Genomic DNA, 8,473 nt, shown 5'->3' on the forward strand with positions numbered 1-8,473 from the left:
ATCGGGATGGACCTACTGGGGCCGTTCCCAACGTCGACTTCCGGCAACAAGTGGATCGTCGTAGCAACTGACTACCTCACCCGCTACGCCGAGACAATAGGCCTTGCCCAAAGGCAGTGCCGCCGAGGTAGCCAAGTTCTTCGTGGAGAACATCGTCTTGCGTCATGGCGCCCCAGAGGTCCTCATCACAGACAGAGGTACCGCATTTACTGCGGACCTAACTAAGGCGATCTTCAAGTACAGCGAGACGAGCCACCGCCGCACCACCGCCTACCACCCGCAGACCAATGGCCTCACCGAACGTCTAGATAAGACCATCGCCGACATGCTAGCCATGTACGTCGACGTTGAGCACAAGACGTGGGACGCCGTCCTTCCGTACGTGACCTTCGCTTACAACACGGCCGTCCAAGGAACGACGCAGATGACGCCGTACAAGTTGGTCTACGGAAGGAGCCCGGCGACGACGCTCGACGCCATGCTACCAAAACGTCACCGACGAAGAAAATCTCGACGCCGCCGCTTACTTACAACGTGCCGAAGAAGCTCGACAGCTCGCCTTCCTGCGCATCAAGACCCAGCAGCACACCGACAGCCGTCGCTACAATCTTCGACGACGCTTCGTGGAATACCAGCCCGGCGACCGTGTTTGGGTCTGGACGCCGACACGCCGACGTGGGCTTAGCGAAAAACTCCTTCGGCGATAGTTCGGGCCATACAAGGTTATTCGACGCCTCGGCGCTCTTGACTACGAGGTCATTCCGGACGACATTACGAACTCCCAGCGACGCCGCACTCGACCTGAAGTCGTCCATGTCGTGCGCCTTAAGCCGTTTTTTGCGCGTTAGTGAACCTGGGGACTCTACTTTTTCCTTTGTTATTGTAATTTATTTGTGTATGCACTTTCTTTTTTTTCTCTCTCTCTTCTATGTTCTTTCACAAGCATCGGGACGATGCTTTTACAGAGGAGGCAATGCCACGCCCACTTGTTTTATTTTGATGTATTCGGGTTTGACCAGCAAGGACGGTTATCAACGCTCGACGCTGTCCGCGAAGCAGTGTTCGAGAGAGAGAGAGAGAGAGAGAGAGAGAGCTCTTTATTGAAATGCAGAGAATTTAGCCGGCGTGTGTAAATTCGCTGACTTGCTACCCTGCGTGGGGAAGGGGATTGCCCTACTGAAAAAAACCTATATGGTTTCATACAGGATCCGTGTGATTTTATACAGGACTTACAGGACTAAATATAGGAATTGTATAGGACCGTGTGGGGGTATATAGGATTCAAACAGGATCCAAATGGGACCTAAACAGGACCCATATGGCGGTATATAGGATGCAAGTAGGACCTACAGAGGACCCATATGGTGGTATATAGGACTCAAATAGGACCTCCAGAGGACCCATATGGCGGTTATAGGATACAAATAGGGCCGGCCAGGACCTATATGGCGGCATATAGGATCAACACAGGAGTTGTTTTCTTTCATCCGTTCTCATTCAAACCTCTCACAATCTCTTCCTGATCAATAGTTCGCCTTTTTATCTTTATACGTGGCAGGACAGCATTTAATTCTCAATGTTATCTTTCAAAGTCCCTTTCATCTCAATCTAGCTCTCGAACCAGCTGGCTTTTTTTATCTTGACAAGTGGCAGTGCAGCACATAATCATCCGCTTGCATCTACACCTCTTACAATATCTTTTTGCACGCGCACCCCTTACAAAAATGCACTTTGCGTGTCAATTGACCCCGAACCGAGGCCTTTTTGACTCAATAGCTGGTGAATTAAACAGCAGCTTCTAATGAGTGCCCTCAATAAACATTGAATTTACATTAGGTTTGAAATATTCAGTTGACTCTCACTCATTTTATTTTTAATTGACATACATTAAGAAAGTTTTAATTGACCCACGGTCACTACACATTTAATTGACCTAGTATTGAGCGCTCTCAATGAGGGATGTTGACACCTACATTAGCTTCTGGGGTAGAATTCACACAACTTATTGTGTGTGTGTGTGTGTGTGTGTGTGTGTGTGTGTGTGTGTGTGTGTGTGTGTGTGTGTGTGTGTGTGTGTGTGTGTGCGTGCGCGCGCGCGCGTGTGTGTGTGTGTGTGTGTGTGTGTGTGTGTGTGTGTGTGTGTGTGTGTGTGTGTGTGTGTGTGTGTGTGCGCGCGTGTGTGTGTGTCATATGGCCAGCACCACTATTGGCTGCAGTTTTCTCTTACGCATATTTTTGCGTTTTTCTGTAAGACACGTTCGTTAATAAAGGTCCTGAATTAGGCATAAACCAAACTTGAGGATACAGTTACAGCACTCAGTGGAGCAGCATTGTATTACATAAAACTGCATGCAAGCATATGCTTTCAGGCACTGACTGTGCGGCGCACGTGTTTCTGAACTGTGTAGACGGATCGGGTCGCGGTCAAGTGCGATACGTGCATTTGCTTCAATGATGCGCTAAAATGCTGCCTTCAAAAATTAGCAAAAATACCCTTGATTCAATGTTTATCGCAATGTGTATTCAATGCTTTGACAGGCAGTGTCTTTATTATTATTATTATTTATTACTATTTATTCATGAGAAGTACGAAAAAAAAATGGGGTTAAACACGTCGTGGTAGCCGGCTTACGCGAAAAGAATGCGGATTCGACGAACGCGTCTTTCAACGGTCGTGCATTTTTAAGCTGCTCTCCCCCGTGGGGGGAAAAGGCGCGCCCTATTGTTCCGAAACTCGCCTGTCTGGTAAGTCGCGGGCGGTAGTCTTTGTTTCTTCTACTTCTACTCTTTTCTCCCACTTCCCCCTACCCCCTAAGGCACTGCGCCGTGCTCCCTATAGGGCTGCAGAAATTAGGTGCCTTTTTCCCTTCCTCTAATCACACATTCATTCATTCTTTGCACGTGGCGAGACCATGAGGGGCGAAGAATTCTGAGAACGCACGTCGCCGACTTTCGCTGCACAGGTGCAAGGAGGCCCGTCTACTGTTGCGATCAAGAAAATAACGCGAGAAAAGATCAATTTGTATTTTATAGGGTGCTAATATTGCGCCATGAAAACTTGATAGTTCACAAATAAGCTTCGCAGAATTTATTGGCAGTTACACCAGTGTAAATTTCTGATGGTCACTTTAGTTCTTGTTGTGTATCCCTCCGCGCCGCACTTTCTTCTTCAGAATTGCTCACCAGCGTCACGAGTGCGGACGTGTTCGTCACTTGCGATCTCTCTTGCTCTGATTTCGTGGACATCGAGTACCGCGATGTGCACAGGCTATCAGCGAAAGAGTGCAGAACATACTTCGCTCATGTGCTGCAATTGTGGCCGTGCATGGAAGTTTGTTTCGGCGGAACGGTTGTTCACCAGACCCAGCATCGCAACTTTCCTGCGGAAATATGGACACCTCAGCCTACATGCAAGACTCCATCGCAACTTCCCTTCTGCAAAGCTGCAGAGAGAGATACCGTCACCATGATGTGCCATCAACATTTTCTGTATTTGCTGGATCTCCAAACAACGCGCCTCTGTTGATTATCTTTGAAGGTAAGTTTATCATTTTCACTGCCTTCGTACGTTCTACTCGCAAGTCATGAAAACTGAAAAAAAGTATTGTGCGTTGGATGTTGTATCAGTATGCAACTACGTAGCTATTGTCGTTTACATTATTAAACCGTCCTCTTCTAGCTATTTTATTTTTTATGACAAGATTTTCTCCCTTTTTTTTGTATTTCTAACAGGCAGGCCTTGCCCTGGTTATTCGGAAACAGGCGCTACGCCAACTAAATGATGGCATTCGTCCCTATTGGAGTTTTTGTAAAAATAAATATAGATGTTAACAGATCTGTGTTTTCCATTTTGACTTGAACACTTTACAGAACACCGAAGGTCCGCTGCAGCTTACACAATGAAGAAATCACAGCATCTGCATCACTGTGCATGTGCGTGTATGGTGCCGTTTTATTGCGGAGATGCTTAAAGATTGAAATAAATAATCAGTTACCAAATATTCTTGCCTGATCGTTTTTCTTCAAGTATATATGTAAGTGCAACAGTGAATTCTTACATTCTTATAATTAGACTGCTGCGAGATACCATTACAGCTGAAATTGCTGCATATATTTGCTTTTATTACACGCTTCATAAACTGGTATGTCTTTATCAATATGTTCTTTTGCTGCACGTCATTTGTGACCCAAATCGCTGATTCGGCCCATGTTACCCATATCACCTGTAACACCCATATAATCAACCTACCTGTGTCACCTATACGACCTATATCACCTATACAACCTATATCACCTATAAACCTGTATCACCTATAAACCTGTATACCTGTATCACCTATACACCTGTATCACCTATAAAGCCGTATCCCCTATACGACCTGTATCCAATAACATCATATGTATGGGTCCTGTATATATAGGGAATTTTCAGTAGGGTTGGGGACTGAAAGACACAAAGAGAGAGAGAGATATAGAAAAAAATATAAAAAGTTAAAAATAGAATAAAAAAGAGGTAAAAAACACAAACTGAGTTTTTTGTATCTTGGGCGGGGACGTGTGCTGACAGTGACATTACGTGCTCTCAAGGTGTCATTAAAGTTTGTCGAGCTGACCGATGCTCTCTAAATATCTGAAGAGTAGTTGCATCGCTTGTCTCTGTTGCGTGGCGCGGGGTAAAGCGCCCAAGACACAGTCAATTGAGAAAGTTCTTTCGGTCAGCATATGCATGCAATGTTCATAGAGCGCACGCTCTTCGGCATACGCTCGGCACTCCAACAAAATATGCTCGACAGTTTCTATAGAGCCACAGTTATTACAGTACGGACTTTCGGTTTGACCGAAGCGGTGCCGTAGACTGTTTCCATAAGCACTGTTTAGTCGAAGACGATGGTACAGAGTTTCAAGGTGTCGAGGAATTCTGCATGGGAGTCTTGTTCTTAGATGTGGGTCGATAGAATAGAGGAAAGCATAATGATGTGTCGAAAGGTTCCAGAGCCTCTTGTTTTCTTCGGAAGCAAGTCTCTTAGCCAGCTGGGAAGCATCAGATTTAGTGAAATAGGTTCGCCTATAATTTCGGTTTTGAAGTCCTTTGCGTGCCGCTTCATCCGCTTTTTCGTTGGCCAGAATACCGCAATGAGCTGGTATCCACTGAAATGTGATAAAGTTGCCTGTGGTAACAGCCAAGTGGTGTAAGTACGCTATATCAAATGAAATCGGATGATGATTTGTTTTCTTTAAGAGGTTGAACAGTATCTGAAGAGCTGCCTTGGAGTCGGTGAGGACCACCCATCGGTTCGGCGTTTGACGTAGAATATAGAGGACAGCTTCTTTGATGCCATGAAGTTCTGCCATGATGCCATGAAGCTCCGTTGATGCCTGGCACAAATGGTTTTATATCAAGAGGCGAAAGTGTCCAAGGAGGAAATCTCGGAGGCATTGTTTGCAGTGGCTGTCGAATAGCAGTAAGTTGCAGCTTTTGCACGGCTTGTCCGAATGCAGAATTGCTGTGGGTAAGATGTGCGCGGTACAGAACATTCTTCTTCCCTTGTATGAGATGTCGAAAATGAGTGCGCATGGTTTCTTGAGTAGCGATAACTTCTAGCGGAAGACATCCTGCTTCCGCTACAGTTCCCGAGGTTGATGAGCTCTTCGGAAGGCCTAGACAGATTCGCAGGCAATTGTTTCGTGCGGCTTCTAAAGTTCTCTTGTTTGCTGGTGATAATCGGTGAAGCACCGGTAGGCAATAGCGCAAGGTACCTTCAATGTACGCTTTCTCAAGTAGTACCATTGAGCGGCAATTGCACCCCCATCGTGTCCCCGCCATGAATTTGAAGAGTTGCGTTGCTGCAACTATCCTCGCTCGAAGTTTCTTCACCTGAGGAGACCAGGAAAGATTTCTGTCGATGACTATTCCAAGAAATCGCTGAGACCGTACATAGGTCAGCGGCCGTCCACCGAGGAGGAGCGGATACTTGGTCATTTTCTTTCTCGTGAAAGCGATGGCTGTGCTCTTTTCTGGAGAAAAGTGTAGACCTCGGGGAGCCAAATACGTGGAGAGGTTCCGTAATGCTTTTTGAAGGCGTTGTTTGGTGATGTACCGCGAAGTTGAAGCGCTCCAGATACAGATATCATCGGCGTAAATCGTGATATGCACTCCTCGCGGCAATATCCTTGTTATATGTATCAGGGTGAGGTTGAAAAGTAGCGGACTGAGCACAGCACCCTGGGGTACGCCCTTCTCTACTGAGTAGAACTGTGTGGGACCGTTTGGAGTGCTCATATATATCTTCCTTTCTTTTAGGTAGCTCTCAATCCATTTGTACAACCTTCCTCCGAGGCCAAGGCTGTCCATGGCTGCAAGAATGGCATGGTGAAAGACTGAGTCAAAAGCTGCTTTGATGTCTAGGAAGACAGCTATCGGTATGCGTCCAGCAAAGAGGCCCTCTTCAAGTGAAGAGACGAGGGTGATGACATTGTCGATAGCTGCCCTCCCTTGGCGGAACCCGTTCATTTCTTGGGGAAATTTGTCGTGGCTTTCTAAGAACCATGTCACTCGTTTATGAATCATTCTCTCCATAAGCTTGCCAACACAACAGTGTTCGAGAAACTTCGCGATTGTAGTAGATCGTTTTGTTAAGATTGCGCGCCGCACGCGAATGTTCCAGCTTTGTCGAGAAATAACGCCGCCACCAGCGATATTGCTGGAAAGTTCGATAGCGCCTGTATAAAAGCCGACGCGCTTGACCGCTTGTCAGTTGATCGACGGTCGACGCTCTGTTCGCCGCTATCAGTGTATTGCTGTAGTTTGACTATCAGTTTCACGGCCACAAGTTCGGCCAAATAAACAGTTTCATCTCGAACGTGCTGACTGCTGTCTTCGTCGACGTCACGACCACGTGACAGTATTTTGGCGCCATTGGCTCAACAAAATTACCCCAAACTTGGTATGTTAAGTCTATGGCCCCCTCAGAGGACAATGTACTACATTTTTACCGATTAGGAACTACATAGTCCCTAGTAGGCGCTGTCAAAACATGTGACGTCACGGCGAATGGTGCGGAAACTTCAAAGTGGCGTCGCCACCCACATTTTGTTTTTGCGTGTTTTCTCGCTTACTAAGCGTCTTCTCCCAGCAAGCGTGGTGTTTTTGGTATCGTGAAAGAGTACTTTACTAATATGAGAAAAATCGTTTTGCTCTTTAGCGTCCCTTTAAGTCAGGTGATCGACCGGGGTGGTAGTCAAGGCCTCGAAGGTGGCGGGTGCGAGCCTTGTGAAGGCCCGGACAGGTCCCAAGTAGATGATCGATCGTTGCCTCTGTGGCTGGGGAAACTCAGAAGGGGCATGTCGTTGGGGGAGGCTGTGCACGGATGTCCACGCAGCCCGGATGGCAGGAGTCAACGCGGCCCAAGCTGTCCTTTGGGGACAAACGGAATAGAGGCAGCGGGTGTTGAACTTCCGCTGGATGGCAAGCGGCATCTGCGGCCATTTGAGCCGGTGTAGACCGACGGGTCCACAATACGCGGACAGGGCAACCGCACGAGTGAATTAGTCGGTGCACATCAGAAGCTATATCGAGGGAGCTGGTCACTTTTCGCAACTCTCGAACTGCCTGCGTGGAGTCCGTATAGATAAGCAACCTATTGAGTGACTAGCAATCCACCTTGGGTGTCATGAATTATAAGCCGTCCCGTATAGCTGCGAGCTCCGCCAACACTGATGGGAATGGTGCCTCTATAACATGCTCTATAACATAGGAGCACGACTGCAAGCAACCGCTTCTCCTTTTGTCGGTTGCCACAGGCAGCGTTCCGCACTCTGGCAGGGGTACAAGACGAGCGCCAACAACATGCGTCGCAGTTCTGCAGGGATTCCTTGCGCTCGATTTTACGCCACTATCATTATCCGTATCTCACGGCCAACTGTTCTTATCGATAACACGGCCGAACCACTGCTCAGATTATGGCTGACTCAAGACGAAAGCGGCGCGTTTCTTCAGCCCGGGAGTGTAGATAGGGCGTTCCATACATTTTCCTTCACTTGCTACCTCAAAGTGAGCGTGTTTGAGGGCGCTGCTTCCTGATGCGCTCCGCAGTCTAGTCACGTGTCACTTTTCAGCTTTCGCGGGCTTTCTTTATTAAAAAAAAAGCGAGTACGCAATTAGTACGCTGTTGAAAATAGCGCAGTTAGATGTCATTTGAACATGCCTACGTACGCCTCTTTGACATTTTAATGATTAGGTGAGTATTTGTCAAGTTAGAAACATAATTACGACTAATTAAATAAACCTCATTAACACAAAATTAGTAGTGGCTCCCACAGTATACTGGGAACAATATGAACTAAGTGTGCTTCGCGTAACGACGTTCTTCTTTTTTTTTAAATCGTGCTGCGTGATAGCTGGGACGACCTGTATATATATGGGCTGCTGAAATTGAAAATCAACCCAAAGTTGGCACTGCATGTATGCTTCTGT

Source organism: Rhipicephalus sanguineus, chromosome 1 (assembly GCF_013339695.2).
Source record: "Rhipicephalus sanguineus isolate Rsan-2018 chromosome 1, BIME_Rsan_1.4, whole genome shotgun sequence".
Classification (NCBI taxonomy): domain Eukaryota; kingdom Metazoa; phylum Arthropoda; class Arachnida; order Ixodida; family Ixodidae; genus Rhipicephalus; species Rhipicephalus sanguineus.